The following is an 18,597-nucleotide window of genomic DNA, read 5'->3' as shown; positions in this document are numbered from 1 at the left end:
TTTCACTTTATTTTGGTCAATAATTAACATCTGTTGAAGCAACAAGCAAGAAATAAAGGATGTGTTTGTTACACTGGACTAATCTGCAAAATACCTCTATAAAATCTTAAAAAGCAAAGAATTTACTAAAGTATGCCTGACCCAAGGCATGGTATGCTCATTTTCTTTATATGCATATGAAAGCTGGAAAAATTAAAAAGAAAGACAGAGGAATTGTCACATTTGGATTGTAGTGCTGGAGAAGAATATTGCATTCACCATGGACTGCGAGAAGAATGAACAAACCAGTCTTGGAGGAAGTAAAACCAGAATGCTCCTTAGAAGCAAGGAAGGCAAATCTTTGTCTCACTTACTTTGGATACATTATCAGGGGTTACCAATCCCTCAAAAAGACATCATGCTTGGTAAAACAGAAGGTCAGAGAAAAGCAGCAGACCATCAGTGAGATGTATTGACTCAGTGACTGCAATGGCTCAAACATGCTTATTGTTTGAGGATGATGGTCTATTATACATGAGATCAGTTTGAGTTAAAGCCAGCTCAACAGCACCCAACAACAGCAACATGATTCTGAGTGGATAAGGGGTGTGGCTTTCTGACTCTTCTGTAAACAAAACTAAGCCAATTGTGACAGGAGCTGGGAAAGGAGTCCAGAATATCCCTGGTGGGATGTAACAGATTAATTTTAAGAAAGAATCTATTTGGAAGTTGACACTCTGGAAATGTGTTTCCTTAAGACCATCTGTGACCATATACCCCCCAGGTGCAACTTTACTTACCATCTGGGGTATACATACCCAGTTTATAAACTGTTGATCTGGCAGGGAGGAAAATTATGTGAGGTCTAACGAATAAATCAGCATTAGTCAGATTAAGTGCTTTAGGAGAAGTCCCGACTAATGACATTTTATGATCTGAAATATATGGGGAACTTGCTTGAGCTATGCTGCATCAGTGGTAATATAAGTGGGCCAGAACTTTTGGATAAAAGTTCCTTTTTGCCTCCCTTCAGCAATCATTCTCACACACAGCTTTACTCAGATTTTCTTCTTACCTGAATGAACTTGCCCACCCATTCTGTCTATCCAAGTCCTTTTCCCCCTCCAAAGGACAGCTCAGATCCAACCACATGACTTCCTTCCTCACCCCCACCTCTTCAAAAGTCCTCAGCCATGGTCCGTGTCACAGGACTTAGCACTTGTTCCGAGATGAAGTGTTTCCTGCTATTGTTTGTGTACATACCTAGCTTCTATAACTAGATTAAAAGTAACATGAAGTGCCATTTCTTGTATTTATTCTGTATTGTACCATCTATTTGTTTGCCTCACTTCCTGTTCATGTGAACTTCTCAAAGGGAAAATTTTGGCCTATAATTTCTTATCCACAGCACAGAGCTGAGCATTCAGTAAATATTAATTGAATGAATGAGTGAATGAACATTTTTATCTTAGATGAATTCTAAACAGATCCTTGATGTAGCTACTGTGTTTAAGGCACCACAAGAGAAACTTTAGGTACATTTCCTTTCTTCTTTATCACACACTTCAAGACAGAGATATTAATTTGCCCAAGAATTAGGAATTTCCCACTGTTAGGAAGTAGAGAAGCCAGAATTTCATTCCAAAACCATGCTCCTCCTTTTAAAATACACATCCCATAATGAATGCTCTTGAATAAATTGTTTTTCATTTCTAACTGGCAAATGAATGTCCTTAATTGGTGGGATTATCAAGGTATAGGAAGCCTGGTGGCAGTGTTTAAAGTGCTCAGCTGCCAACCAAAATGTCGGCTGTTCAAACCCACCAGCCGCTACCTAAAAGAAATATGTTGCAGTCTGTTCCCTTAAGATTACAGCCTTGAAAACCCTATAAACTCACTGCTGTCGAGTTGATCCCAACTCATAGTGACCCACCCTTGGGTTTCCTAGGCAGTATCTTTATGGCAGGAGCTCTGGTAGCATAGTGGCTAAGACACTTGCCTGCTAACCAGACGGCTGGCGGTTCAAACCCACCAGCCACTCCTCGGAAGGAAGGTTGGGCAATCCTACTTCCATAGTGATACTGCCTCGGAAACCCAAGGAGGGGTCGCTATGAGTTGGGTTTGACTCGATGGCACATAACAACAACAACAACATCTTCATGGCAGTAGATTGCCCAACCTTTCTATGGGACAGTTCCACTCTGTCCTAGATGGTTGCTATGATTTAGAATAGACTTGATAGAAGTGAGTTTGGTTTTGGTTTTATTAGGATTCATGTGGTGACTTATAAAGTCTTCCTGTCATTAATATTTAACAGATGGAAGTTGTCTTACTCATCTAATATTGCTGTAACGAAAATATCACAAGTGGGTAGTTTAAAGAAAAGAAATTTATTTTCTAACAGTCCTAGAGGCTAATAGTCCAAATCAAGATCTCAGCTGTGTTGATTCCTTCCTTGTTAGTAGCCTTGAGCATCTCTTTGTTCTTGGCAATCCTCACATGGCCGCTATCTTCTCCAGTATGTGATTTCTCTGTGTCCTATGCTGCTCCTTTTTTGTAAGGAGCTCTGGTGGTATAGTAGGTAAGACATTTGGCTGCTAGCCAGAAGGTTGGTAGTTCAAACTCACCAGCTGCTCTGTGAGAGGAAGATTTATAGCCTTGGAAGATTTATCAACTCAAAGGCAGTGAGTTTGTTTACACTGTTATTATTGTTGTTGTGTGCCTTTGAGTCGGATCCAACTCATAGCAACCCCTCCTTGGGTTTCCAACGTGGTATCTCTACGTAAGTAGATTGCCCAACCTTCCTTCCGATGAGTGGCTGGTGGGTTTGAACCGCCAGCTTTCTGGTTAACAGTTTAGCGCCTTTGGCACTATGCATTGAGAGCTCCCTTGTTTATACTAGTATGGCTTAATTAACATAACAAAGAAAACCCTGTTCCCAAATGGGATTACATCCATAAGTGTAGGGGTTAAAATTCTCACACATATTTTAGGGGACACAATTCAATCCATAACAGAGGATGACAGTGACTGTAAATGATTCATGAAGGAACACAAAACCAATTGGATGTTACTTGAGTATACATCCATGTGTATGATTAATTGCTTCTGGAAAAATGCCTAGCTTTCTAATATTATGAAACATTTCAAAAAGTTACAAATTCCAGGGTTCAACCCTCCTACAATTGAGGACTCAAGTTCTTGCTGGACTCCTCTCCCCACACCCCCATGAAAATAGCCATAAGAGGGAGAATATTCAGCCCAAAATAATAAACAAATAAGCTCTCTAATTAAACCACAGACTGAGCTTCTAGGATGAATCTGTTGAGTCTAGATTCTGCCATGTCAGGACTGGTACTCAGTTGAGCATGCAGGGTAGAGACTACAGCACCAAAGATGGGCAGGGTGTTCATTTGAGATGTTGACAATTGCTGATTTAAGACAGAACAGAAACAAAGACTTAGATACCCAGTAGTTAAACTGCTCTGATGTTATCACTTTCCTTTATTTTGCATATATGTTTAGAAGAGGGAGAAGCAGCATGATACAATACCCAAAAACATGGGCTTTGGAACTAGCTGGCTCTTGAATCAAATGTTCAGATGTTTACTATTTTAAATCAAGTTTCAATTATCATACTTATAGTTAGATTATCATTCACATCTTGATTATTCCCTTGGGATAAATTCTTATGGCTAAATTATTCTCAAAAAATGTTACATCAATTTCTGTGCCTACCTATAGTGTACAATTTTACATATTTTTGCCAGTATGCTAGCATGTCAGCCAAAATATAACCTACACAAAGGAAGGAATGTTTTGTTCATTATGCCTTCTAAGCACCTGGAAGTACCTGGAAAATAATAGGTGTTAATACTTATGTATTAAATGAATACATTATTATTTTAAACATTTTTTTTTTTTTTGCCAATTAAGTAATCAAATACTAATCCTCTACATAAAGCCTTCCTAAATCTCACAACATTCATTAGTTTTTTTTCCTTGTGCTGCCACAAAACTTTGTCCTAACTATTATATTTCTTATGGAGAGCTTTTCTTAGTGTGGACTTTTGAGGGCAGTGCTCTTTTAAAATCATTTTTATATTCCTAGTGCCCAGGAGTATCTGGCACCTAGTAGATCTTAATGATTGTTAAATTACTAAAATAGAATAATAATAAAGGCCTCATATAAAGACACAAACCCTGTTTTTCCAAAGCTAAAACTATGCTGGGGTACATGCATAAACAGTTCACTCATTAATATACAGAGTAATTTGTATTATGGCATTGGTTTATGCCATAGGACTGGCATTCTAAGGGATTACCTAGCAGGAGTGTGGAGGGATAATATACAACTCAATTTACAAAAGTGAAAAATTCTTCTAAGAGGAAGTGATACAGGTGTATTTGAAAAATGGATGTGGATAGTTCAATGGATGATGTAGTAAAGGATATGCAACAGAGCAGATACAGTTTTTGAAAAAAAAAAAAAAAAAACTTGAGAAGAAAAAAGCAAATTAGAAAACTGCAAATTGGGTATATGTATTTCACCAGGAAAATAAAACACAGTTCAATTTTGTAAAAAAATGGGATTGGCTCCCACCAAACAAGAGTCCTGGTTGGGCATATCAAAATAGGAACACCTGCCTTCTAAAATATGTGACTACATGAATCTACCCTTAACCAATGCATTTTTCTTTAAGATTCTGCTCAAATATCTTTCCAACAGGAATCCTTCCCAGTCAAACATCCAGGATGAGTTAAGTGCCCCTTTTTTATGTTCTCTATTAGTTCCTCCAGCATGACAAAGCCTATATAGCAATCATACAGTCAATTTAGGTTCCTTAGTCTCATTTCTAGACTTGAATATCTTAGAGGGTGAAAACTATGAACATTTCCTTTTACATATCTCATGTCTATCAAAGGATCCCTGGTGTTTCAACAGTTAAGCATTCAGCTACTAAAACAAAGGTTACCTATTGAAACCCGCCCAGGAGCTCTGGTAGCATAGTGCCTAAGGCACTTGACTGCTAACCAGAAGGCTGATGGTTCAAACCCACCAGCCACTCCTCGGAAGGAAGGTTGGGCAATCCTACTTCCGTAGTGATACTGCCTCGGAAACCCAAGGAGGGGTCGCTATGAGTCGGGTTTGACTCAACGGCAAATAACAACAACAACATTGAAACCCGCCCAGTGGCTCTGAAGGAGAAAAACATCTGCTCCTGTAAAGATTGTTGTTGTTGTTTGCCATCGAGTCAGCCCCGACTCATAGAGACCGCTCCTTGGGTTTCCGAGGCAGTATCACTACGGAAGTAGGATTGCCCAACCTAGGAAACCCTATGGAGCTGTTCTGCTCTGTCCCACAAGGTCACTGGGAGTCAGAATCGATTTGATGGCAATGGGTTTGGTTTGGGTTTTTAATCTTTACTGAAGCATACATATTTAGAGTGGCTGGTGGGTTCAAACCACTGACCTTTCAGTTAGCACTAACCACTGCACCACCAGGGTTCCTTTATAGCACTTATGGCAAGAGCTTATTCCTACTCTGCATACCAGTGGGTTCATCTGATTATAAATAGACATATGCTAGATTTTACATGTAATAGTAACTGTACATCCACATTGTGGGCCATGGATGTAATAATGGGATACTGTAGTAGTCACCTATTGCTACATAACAAACTACAACAAAATTTACCAGCTTACAACACAAGTATTTGTTATTTTGCAGTTTCTGTGGGTCAGGAATACTATGAATCCTGGATTATGTGGGTGGTTCTGGCTCAAGGTCTCTCATGAGGCTGCAGGAAATCTGTCAGCCATACTGCAGTCATCTGAAGGCTTGACTGGGGCTGGGGAATGTGTTGCCAAGTTCACTCAGCAGCCTTATCCTCCAACAGATTGCCAATACAATAGAATCTAATTATCAGAGAGAAAAAAGAAGAAGAAGGATGGGGAAGAGAAGGAGGAGAATAAGGGGAGAAAAAAGAAAAGAAGTAAACCAAAAACCAAACCCACTGTCATCGAGTTGATTCTGACTCATAGCCACCCTATCAGACATAGCAGAACTGCCCTATAGTGACTCCAATGCTATAAATATTTATGGAAGCAGACTGGCCCATCTTTCTCCCTCAGAGAGGCTGGTACATTCAAACCACTGACCTTTAGGTTAGCAGCACAGTGCCTTACCACAGAGCCACCAGACCTCCTTGAGGTAGGAAAAGGGGGTGAGAAAAAGGGAGAAAGAAGAAAAGGAGAAGGGGAAGAGGTAGAAAAGACTAAAGGGAAAATCTGCAAAGATTTTGAATAGGCAGTCGTAAAAGGAGTACAAACTATCAGCTAAATAATGAAGGACAAATTGAAACAGTGTTTTTGCCTATCAAATTGACAATGATTCTTTTAAATGCTGATCCTTAGTGTTAGCAAGTTCAGGCAGTCATATACATTACTGGTTAGAGTATACATTCTTTCCCAAGAAAAACTTGATTATACATATAAAAAATCCAAAAAACCTGCTGCGCTGCCCGCCAAATCCATATTTAGGAATCTATGCCAATTCCTGTGCCAACTATGTCAACAGATTAAGGAAAGATTTATCTAAAAACAAAAAAACAATTCATTCCATAATTCATCATAAAAATGGAAACTACTTAAGTGTCCTACATTAGTGGGTTAATTACTTTATTATTGTTGTTGTTAAGTGCCGTTGAGTCGTTTCCGACTCATAGCGACCCCATGCACAGCAGAACGAAACACTGCCCAATCCCACGCCAGCTCCACGATCCCTGATATATTTGAGCCCATCATCGCAGCCACTGTGTAAATCCATCTCGTTGAAGGCCTCCCCCTTTCATCGACCCTCCACCCTACCAAACATGACATCCTTCTCCAAGGAATGGTCCCTTCTGACAGCATGACCAAAATAGGTGAGACGAAATCTGGCCATTCTCGCTTCCAAGGAGCATTTTGGGTGCACTTCCTCCAGGACAGATCTATTAGCTCTTTTAGCAGTCCATGGTACTTTCAGCATTCTTCCCCAGCACCACAGCTCAAAAGCAGCAACTCTTTTTCGGTCTTCCTTATTAGCATACACACTACCCGCAAGTCAGATCGGACTCACAGCGACCCCTCCTTGGGTTTCCCAGGCAGTATCGCCACTCCTCGGAAGGAAGGTTGGGCAATCCTACTTCCGTAGTGATACTGCCTCGGAAACCCAAGGAGGGGTCGCTATGAGTCGGGGCCGACTCGACGGCACATAACAACAACAACAACAACAACATCGCTACAGAAGTAGATTGCCCAACCTTCCTTCCGAGGAGTGACGGTGGGTTTGAACTGCCAGCCTTCTGGTTAGCAATCAAATGCCTTAAGCACTATGCCGCCACCAGAGCTCCTAAAACCAACTTCAAATGGGTACACACTGCATGATTTCATTTATGTAACATTTGTGAAGTAACACAGAGATGGAGAGTATATTAGTAGTCACCAATGGTTAGGGATGTGGAATGAAGGGATGGGTGTGATTATATAGGAATAACAAAAAGGAGTCTTGTGGTGATAATACTGTTAGCTATCTTCATTGTGCTGGTAGTTACACAAGTTACATATGATAACATTTCATAGAGTTTTACAAACACTCATGCAAGTGAAAGAATATATAACTTGTGAAATCTGAGTAAGTTCTATGGATTGTACAGATATCAATTTCTTGGTTTGGATAATGTACTGTAGTTGTATAAGATGTTAACATTGGGGAAGAGATACATGAAAAAAATATTGCAAGAGAGATGTTTACTATTAGTTTCCTTTTAAAATCCAGTGCATTTATTCATTCATTCAAAAAAAAAAATATATGCATCAGGTGCTACTGGGGATATGGAATTGAGCAAGATGAGGCTTTGCTCCTCACAGAGCTCAGTCTAATAGCAAGCAAGTCATGTGAACAGATAAAGCAGTGAACCTTCACAGAGACTATGAGAGCAGCATCGCATCTGGGGAAAGAACTCTGAGCTTCATTTTTGTTGAACGGGATAGGCTCCTCATACTGCCCATTTCAGACATTCACAGTTATCATATTTTAAACCTTAAGTGGTAATGATAAAGGCTGAAGTTGGAAGTGTATGTATTATACACATAAAAATGTGATGAGGAGTCATTTTCATATCACTGATGATGTGGACTTTAGCTCAAATAATCAGAATATAAAGTTTACTCTCCTGATTATAAAATCCATTTTTATTTATCAAAGGATATGATATACACATGCAGATTACTAAAGTGGAATAAATTTATATTTATGTGTCATTGACAATTTCTGGTCTAAACAAACAATTGCCAAAAACAGTTTTTAAAATGATGATAATTGACGAAGATGGAGAGTAAATGGAGAGGCAAATGAAATAAGAATGACAAAATGTTGCAGTTTGAGTAAAGGAATAACATGATCTGACCTATGTTTTAACAAGAGAGCAGTGGCTGCTTACTGAGGACAGATTAAAGGGGCTGTCAAGGGAAGTAGGGAGACCAGCCAGGAGGCTATTGTAGTTATCCAGATAAGAATAATAGTACCTCAAACCTGGCTGGTAGGAGAGGAGGTACTCTGGATATACTCTGGATATAAAGGTGAAGACTCTGGATATACTTGCAAAGCAGGTAAGACAGTATTTGCTAACAGAGCTGACATGTGGTATGCAAGAAAGAGAGAAGTCAAGAACACTTCCACTTGAGCCACTAAGAAAATAAGAGATCCATGTATTAAAATAGGGAAGACTGTAAAAGAAGCAGGTTCAGGGAAAAATATTTAGGAGCTCAATTTGGGCCTAGTTAAATGTGAAATAGGAGCTGTGGTAGTGCAATGGTAAAGCTCTCAGCTGCAAACCAAAAAGTTGGCCACCCAGCAGCTCCATAGAAGAAAGATCTGGCAATCCGGTCCCATAAAAAAACACTATGAGGACATTCTACTCTGTTACATGGGATCACTATGAGTTGAAATCAACTCCATGACACCCAACAACACAAGAAATTTGAGATGATTGTTATACCTTAAAGTAAAGAGGAGTAGAAGCAAGAATCTGGAATTCAGGGGAGAGGTAAAGGTTAGAGCTATAAATTTAGGAATGATTAGCATATACTCCCCCATTAAAAAAAAAAAAATTGCCGTCAGATCAATTCCAACTCATAGCAACCCTCTAGGACAGAGTAGAATTACCCCATAGGCTTCCAAGGTTGTAAATCTTTATGGAAGCAGACTGCCACATCTTTCTCCTATGGGTTTGAACCACTGACCTTTAAGGTTAGCAGCCAAATGCTGTAACTATTGTACCACAATGGCTCCTCACTAGCTCATGGATGACATTTAATGTTATGAAGCTGGATAAGCTCACCTAGAAAATGTCTAAATGAAAAAGTGAAGAGGTCCAAAGACTGAGTCTTAGAGCTTTCAAATGCTTAGAAGGCAGGAAGCTGAAGAGGAAGCGGGATCTACAACTGACAGTGGGAATAGGGGAGAGAGATTTGAAGAGCAAATAAGAGGTACAAAATAGCCATTTTGAGTGTGGGAGAGTGAATGGTCTAGGGAAACATAGGCTATAGTTGGACAGCATAATGCTTGAGATGAGTGGTTGCAAATTTTTTTTCCAACCACACTGGGCTGTGTGGGGGTACAAGAACGTCATTAAGGGGCTGTGGGAGTACAGACTGCACCAGGTGACATTGTCAGAGGGGATGACACTAAAATGACTATTTATAAAATTTTTGTGTAGTGTTTCAGCAGAACTTTATTATTTTTATAAAATATCCCAGTATTTAGTTATGCAGGCATACCTTGTTCTATTGTGCTTCTCTTCACTGCACTTTGAAGATACTGTGTTTTTTACAAATTGAAGGTTTGTGGCACCCCTGTGTCCACCATTTTCCCACAACATGTGCTTACTTCGTGTCTCTATGTCATGCTTTGGTAATTCTCACAGTACTTCAAGATTTTTCATAATACTATTGCACATTTACTAAACTACAGTATAAAGTAAATATAACTTTTACATGCACTGGGAAACCAAAAATTCATGAGACTTGCTTTATTATGATATTCACTTTATTAAGATGGATTAGAACAGAACACATAATATGTACAAAGTATGCCTGTAGCAACAAAAACATTTTTCATAAGTCAAGTATGCATGCATCAATATACCCACAAGGCAAAAGCTCTATGGTAATTTACTTTTTAAAGCTCCTATTGTGCCCTAGGGCATGGCTGCGGGACTAAGGAACTCGTCCGCAAAGCGCAGGGCTAGAGGTTCAAACCCACCAGCCGATCCACGCGCCGCGTACACCTGTCTCTTTCTCCACTCGGGCCCTCCTTGAGAACGCTACGAGAAGGAGGGTTCACCAGGAGTCCGATGCAGTCACTTGGGAAGTGCGGTTTGGGAGCTCTGGTAGCATAGTGCCTAAGGCACTTGACTGCTAACCAGAAGGCTGATGGTTCAAACCCACCAGCCACTCCTTGGAAGCAAGGTTGGGCAATCTACTTCCATAGTGATACTGCCTCGGCAGCCCAAGGAGGTGTCACTATGAGTCGGTCCGACTCCACAGCACATAACAACAACAACAATGTGCTCCAGTCAGAACTGTCATTACCCAATTACAGTGATGCTTCAAATCACAGGGCTTCATCTGCACATGCCACAAAAACGCACTGTTGTTTTTATTGCTGTCAATGTTTTTATAGGTGCTGATATTGGCCAATTTTCTGGTGTTTTAGCTACAATATTATGGTGAGTAGTATTTGTAAACTTGTATCAATAATTTTTTTTTTTGGAATAAAATAGAAATTAAAGTAAAAGAAGGAGAAAAATTTTAAAAAAGCTTCCACTCAGTGACTAATAACGTTGTAACTAATAATGTTATAATTCAATATAGAAACATTTTACAAAACAATGTTGTTAGTATTCATATATTCTAAGAAATATTACATTTAAGCAATTTACAATTGTATCTGTCACATATTATCCTAGGATTAAAATTGATGATGAACATTACTAAGTATTTTGTATGATCTGGTAGAGGAGGAGGTCAATGGTTGGGGGAGGGTTGACACCATGAGTTACTGCCCTGGGTGACACCAGTCCTAGTGACTCCACTGAAGGAGTAGGTTCAGAGTTCAATAGAACCAGGGTTGTGGTTAAACCAAGGAAGTGAGAAAGTAGTAAGGGAGTTGAGATCATATAAAAGAGAGTATAAAACAAAAACTGTTGGAAATATAATAGCAGCAGAAAGATTTCCTACCAGCAATTAAAGCATATCATAAACCCACAATACATTTTTTAAAATGTAGTAACAGTGTAAGATTATAGTTACTAATGGAGCACAACTGAATTTTCAGACATACATATAAGAATTTAGTATATAATAGAAGTGGCACTTCTAATTACTCGGGAAAAGATGAGTATTTGATAAATGTTAGAATAATAGTTAACAAATTGGAGAAAAATGTAGGCATTGATTAGAACTTTTTTTTAGCACTGTACATCAAAATAAATTCCAAGGAATTAAAGATTTAAATTTTAAAGAAATGAGACTATAGTAGCCCTAGAAGAAAATATTCACACATTTTATATAATATTAGGGCAAGGATGAATTGTCATCTATAATACACTGCATGAATAATTTCTTTCAGAAGGATCAGCACAAGGCTGATTCCTGTCAGGCAGAAGTGAAAGTTGTCCCAAATGTCCAACTTTTCCAACAGCTGTACCACTCCGTCATCTCTAACATCAATAACTCCTCCCCCTTCAATACTCTCCTTCCCCATCTTAGGGTCCTATAATACATTATAAAGTCTCACAGAGTTCATGAACCACCAAGGAAATGACTCACATGGTAGTGGAAGCTGGCAAGTCCCAAATCTGTGGGTCAGGTATCAGTCTGGAAGATTCTCCTCACTCATGTGGTTGCAGGGACTGAAAATCCCAAATCAGCAGGTCGATGACAGGCTGCTGGCTCACAAAGCTGTGGAAGCTGGTGAATCAGTTCAGACGATAGGTTACTGGTTCAAGTCCCAAACACTGGAAGTCAGATGATGACAAACCAGATGAGGGATTCAGAGCAAGGGAACTTTGCCAGAGCATTTGTAAATATTGGATGCAAACCATACTCTCAAGGAGACTAAGGGTGGTGACTTGAGTCACACCCTTCAATAAGGCAGTGTACATCTTATTTTAATCCTACATTATTTACACAATGGATAACTCACTCCAAAATGGGACCATAACCACAAGCATGGAGACTAGGATTTATAACACATCACAAACTGGAGGACTATGACTAGAAGGGTTATATTAAGAAATTCATTATACCACTCATGTGAAAAGATTAGATGTCAAAATAATGTTTACATTATAAATTTTTGCATAGATGTGCATAGAATATACCAAACTGTTGTTGTTGTTGTTGTTTGCCATCGAGTCGGCTCCGACTCATAGCGACCCCTCCTTGGGTTTCCGAGGCAGTATCACTACGGAAGTAGGATTGCCCAACCTTCCTTCCGAGGAGTGGCTAGTGGGTTTGAACCGCCTGCCTTCTGGTTAGCAGTCAAGTGCCTTAGCCACTATGCTACCAGAGCTCCCACCAAACTGTTAGCAGGAAACATATCTGAATGTTTGGATTTTGGATAATTTTATTCTCTTTGGTAATCTTTACTGTATTTTATAAATTTTCTACAAAGGATCTGTATTACTCTTCATTAATACATATCCTACTTTTCATTAGCTTCTCTATAATTATTTTTTAATTATAGGAGTGTAGGAGTGATATATATTTATAACATATAAAATAACACAAAGCTGTAAAGACATAGTTACTAATATTCCCCATCCCCACCCTCATCTAACTCCATTTCTAACCTCTTTAGGTAACCAGATTAATAGCTTGACGTCCCTCCTTCCCCATGTTCATACAAATTAAATGTAGTTTTTGTATTTTTCTTTTTGAAATAGGATCATAACGTTAAGCACAACAAATAACCAATAAAGAAAGATCTAAATCACTCATTCATATTAAGAATGGTATGTTGTTGTTGTTATGTGCCATCAAGTCGGACCTGACTCATAGAGACCCCTCCTTGGGTTTCTGAGGCAGTATCACTACGGAAGTAGATTGCCCCATCTTCCTTCTGAGGAGTGGCTGGTGGGTTTGAACCGCCAGCCTTCTGGTTAGCAGTCGAGTGACTATACCATAATTTATTCAACTATTTCCCTTTGGATGAGGAATGAGTTTCCAGTTTGGAAGCATTACAAATAATACAATAAATATCTTTAAGCTCAAATCAGTATCTTCATATGCTTATGTTTTTATATCTATAAAACAAGTTCTAAAAGTAAGAATGCCAAATCAAAAAGTATAGGGATGATTCACTGCAACAGATATAGCCAGATTATTTTCTGAAAATATAGTAACTAAGGTAGGCAGAATTTTAAGATGGCCCCCAAGTTTATCTCCACCACCACCACCATGTACACACCCTACATAAACCCCAGGACTATGAATTTGATAGATTTTACTACCTAGTTATGTTATTCCAACCATCATGAAGACAGGGTAGGATTGGGCAACATTTCATTCTGTTATACATAAGTTCATCATAAGTTGGAGTCAACTTGACAGCAACTAGAACAACAATATATGACTTTATGATGGGGAGATTAGTCACGTGTGCCTGATCTAATCAGATGAGCCCTTTAAAAGCAACGTTTTCTCTGCCTGATAATAGAAAAATCAGGGCACAAGAATGATTAGGTGCAAGTTACTGGCTTGTAAATGGAGGAAGCCACATGGTAAGGAACATGGATGATCACTACTTGCTGACAGTGGCCCTTGGCTGGCAGCCAACCAGGATATGGGGACCTCAATCCTACAGTTGCAAGGAAATGGATTCTGCCAACACTCAGTGAGCTTGAAAGAGGACTATGATCTTGAAAGAATCCCAGATGAGATACTGATTTCCACCCAGTAACAGCCTGAGAAGAGAATCCAGCTCCATTGGGTCTGGATTTCTGACTAGCAGAAACTGTAAGATAATAAACTTGTGCTGTTGTGGGCCCCTAAACCTGTAGTAATGTTATGTAGCAATAGAAATCTAGTATATTAAGTCCCTGGGATGTAAACATCAGAGACATAAGGATAACTCTAACTTGCCTTTTAATGTTATATAAATTTGCCCTCACTTTGAAATGATTGACCCAAACTCTTCTCCCAACAAATTCTTCATCACATAATCACCTTCACATGCTGTATGTGCATTTTAAATGTGTATGTACGTTTTAAATAGATGAAGAGGTTTCAAACTTCTAACCTGGGGACTGCCTGTACAGTAAAAACAAAGTCCCTTCATCTCCTCACCAGCTCCACATATATTTAACACGTGGAGCTGTGGCTGCAGTTCAAATAATTTTCCCAACTCATTGTTGTGGAACTCTGTTTATGGCTTCTGTGTCTTACAAAATTTTCAGTATTTATGTAGTCTCTCTGCCTGGGAACCTCTTGTTCACCTTACCTGTAACAGGAATTTTGCTCTATCTTTAAGATCACACAACTATCAAGGTCAAGAAATATAAGGGAACTTAGTGTGCTCAGAGATCTACAAGTAATTCAACATGACAGTTGCATGTTACCACCTCTAACTAACATTCAAATAGTCTCCTTACCCTTGTTCTCATTTTACTACAAAGTACTTTTCACACTTTCTAAGCGAAAAATATAACCTTATCACTCTTCAGGTAGTTTTTCCCTTACCTAGCAAAAACCCTCTGCCACAACAAGCCCAATCTTATGAAGATCCGTGTCTCAAATTGGTAAATATCCCCTTGGAGCAAAGAGGCCATTGATGCCTGCTGACCTCAGAAAGTTCTTCCTTCTGTGACAATTAGATCCCAAAGACTTCCTTGTATCTATAGCTCTCCACTGTCAGTTTTTGGGGTTTTTAGTGAGGTGTTTTTTGTTTGTTTGTTTGTTTTTTCAGTTTAAATTTTTTTACATTTAGATGCTACTGCAAGAGCAATAGCTTCTTTGGTAAGGAGAACAAGAAGTTCCCAGGCAGAGAGACTACATAAATACTAAAAATTTTGTAAAACATACGAGCCACAAACAGAGTTACATGACAATGAGCTGGGAAAATTATTTGAACTGCAGCCATGGTTCCAATTGTTAAATACATGTGGAAAGAAGGGGGGGATGGTGACAGGGAAATAAGGAGCTCTTGTGGCATAGTGCCTAAGGCATTTGACTGCTAACCAGGAGGTGGGTGGTTCAAATCCACCAGCCACTTAGAGGAAGGAAGACTGGGCAATCTACTTCCATAAAGATTTACTGTCAAGGAAACCCAGTGGGGATCACTATGAGTCAGAATTGACTCAGTGATAGTGAGTTTGGTTTGGTTTGCAGGAGCAATGGTCTATTATGACTTTCTACATTTTAGCTAGAAATAGACCCTCACTCCCTCAGTGACTAATTGTTTTGTTTAAAAAATTCTGTGAACTACAATAAAAATGTATTTCTTGACCCAATCTCAGGTCATTTTCCCCAAAATTTCATCATAGTTCATGTCTTGAAAGTAATAATTAGGTGACAAGATTATCTGAGTGATTACAGAGAAATCAATTTACTAATAATTATGAATGTTTTCAATTTTTCTTAAGGGGAATATTGAATCCCAGGAATGTGAGAATGGGTTATTATTTATAATTTATTAAGATAATACAATATATGAATAATAACAATACCCAACACATATATGGCACTAAAAGTTTTATGTATATTAAACCATTGAAATGTCACAATGATGTGGTTGTTAGTATTATAGTTAGATCAAACAAGAAAAACATTAAAAGCATATTTAATATTAAAAAAAGAAAGAAAGAAATTCAATTAACTCTAATCCATTTAGGAGCTTTGGTAGCATAGTGCCTAAGGCACTTGACTGCTAACCAGAAGGCTGGCGGTTCAAACCCACTAGCCACTCCTCAGAAGGAAGATAGGGCAATCTACCTACTTCTGTAGTGATACTGCCTTGGAAACCCAAGGAGGGGTTCCTATGAGTCGGGTCCAACTCGATGGCACATAACAACAACAACAAATAATCCATTTATTTATTTAAAAGAACTGTTTAAAAACTTGCAATTGATGTTTCCTTAACATAATAGAGAATATCTATTCATCTCAAACCAACAAACATTGGACCTAAGAATGGAAAACTAAAAATATTGTGTGAAACCTATGTCAGAGGGAGAAAAAGAGAAGTCCAGTGATAGCATTTTATGAGAAAATTCTCAATACAGATTTATAGAAATTTTATCCAAATATATAGTCACTATAACTCTGTTGTCCAATGACTGGAATTTTTCCCCTGACAACACATCTTCTAAGCTCCAAGCTGCAGACTTTTTCCCAACTGTTCTCTTTCTCCTTCTCTCACACATTGACCATCAAAAACTCAGGGAATATGCAGTTGTTCCTGATTTCCTGCGGTTGGGAAAGGCTTTCAATCCCTCAACTGATTGTAATCTTAACTGTAGTTCATTCTTGAAAGTAATAATTAAGATTATCTGAATGATTAAAGAGAAATAAATTTGGCAAAAATTTTTAAATGTTTTCAATTTTTTCTTAAGAAAAAGATTTAATCTCAGGAATGTAAGGATGAGTTATTACTTGTAATTCATTTATATAACACACACATAAATAATAATAATAGTCAATACATACATGGCACTAAGAGCTTTATGTGTATTAACATATATGCTTATATATTGCATAATACTTGTACATTAAATATATATATATTTATTTTATATATATTGTTGTTGTTATGTGCCATCAAGTTGGACCTGATTCATAGCAACCCCCCTTGGGTTCCGAGGTGGGATCACTAAGGAAGTTGATTGTCCAAACTTCCTTCCAAGGAGTGGCTGGTGGGTTTGAACTACCAGCCTTCTGGCTTCTAGTTAGCAGTCAAGTGCCTTAGGCACTATGCTACCAGAGCTCCTTTTATATATATATATATATATATATATATATATATATATATATATATATATATCTTGCATATTAAGCTGGAAGTGAAGGAGATTTACCCAAGAAGCAGCAGAGAGGACAAATAGAGAGAGAAGAGGAATCACTGAGTCATAAGCCTCCAGACCACAGGAAATGAGTCAATGTCTATATCAATAGCATCCCTAGTTAGCTCCCATGACCATCATTAATTTACGGGCTCAACTTGGGAGAGGTTTCCTATTTAACATTTCATATTTGCAAGAAGTACTTTGTTTTCAAATGGCTTTGAGAAGAAAATTACCATTTGCATGCATTTTAGAAAGGAAGACTCTCATGGAGAGAGAACTGTGCACCTATGGCCCATCAACCCAAGAACCAATCTCCCAGTTCTCAGCCTCCACAAGTGGCTCAGCATTGCCACTTTATTTAGTGTTATTTATTTATATTATTTATAAATATATAAATATACACTTTATTTAGTTTATTTAGATGTTAAGTATGACATCTAATTGTGATTCTGTGATATAACTTCATTTCTCTGAGAACAACATTTCTCTCTTACAAAGATACAAAATTATGGTCTCTAAAAATAATAAGAGCTCTAGTTCTTCAGAACAAGTCAGCTATAATATTTATAATGTTTCAAACATCCCACATCCCAGGTGTCTGTAGGGGCCACCAGTTAGAATGAAACTTTTCTTTGAACCTGAAAGACCAGAGTAAAACTCTGCCTATGGTGAAGAAGAAAGTGGAACATGGTTTCATAGTATTCACCCTACCACTTTCCACACCGTTGAGGCAGAAACCTGCCTGGGGTGAAAAGCATGGGGAAATTTGCAGCAGTTATGATCTGTCTGTCATAAATATAATTGCTGAGGGTCTGTTCTGTCCAGCCAGCTTCTGATGTCTTGACCTTGAGAATAACCATAAAGAGGCCTAAATACAGAGCTGAGAGAAAGTGGTGTCTTAATTGTGGACATGTGCCATGACTTGTGTGGTCCTTCTATCCTATTGACTCTAACCTTTCATTGACGTACAATTTCTGGGGTCTCCAGGGAATTTTGACAGTAGGTATAAAAAAATGAGGGGAGAGGAAGCGATAAGGAAGAAGAGATGTTGTCAACTCACTGTAAGCTATTGAACACATTTAGTACTTAATAAATGATAATAAATACTTAATTAATGATGTTTATTATTACCAAGCAAGACTTACTAGGCATGGGCAAAGGGGAGTTTATCTTTTATTGCTAGGCCAGTTCTGCACTCAGCACTAACTCTGTCTCTCAGCCTCTCTCTCTCTTTATCCCTTTCATTCTTTCTCTCCCTCTCTCTCTCTAAGGCTGCTATTAGAATCCACGGCAACTCCAATAATGAGGGATGATTACCATGTACCAGGCACTATGCTAGGTTGCTATGAGGCTGAATGCTGTGCTACCAGTATTTCAAATACCAGTAGGGTCACCCATGGTGGACAGATTTCAGTGGAGCTTCCAGACTAAGACAGACTAGAAAGAAGGAAGGACCATCCACTTCTCAAAGAATTGGCCAGTGAAAATATGAATAGCAGGTCTTTCAGGT

Source organism: Orycteropus afer, unplaced genomic scaffold (assembly GCF_000298275.1).
Source record: "Orycteropus afer afer isolate SDZICR_OR568_19922 unplaced genomic scaffold, OryAfe1.0 scaffold00175, whole genome shotgun sequence".
NCBI lineage: Eukaryota > Metazoa > Chordata > Mammalia > Tubulidentata > Orycteropodidae > Orycteropus > Orycteropus afer.
Note: the sequence above shows the minus strand (reverse complement) of the source record.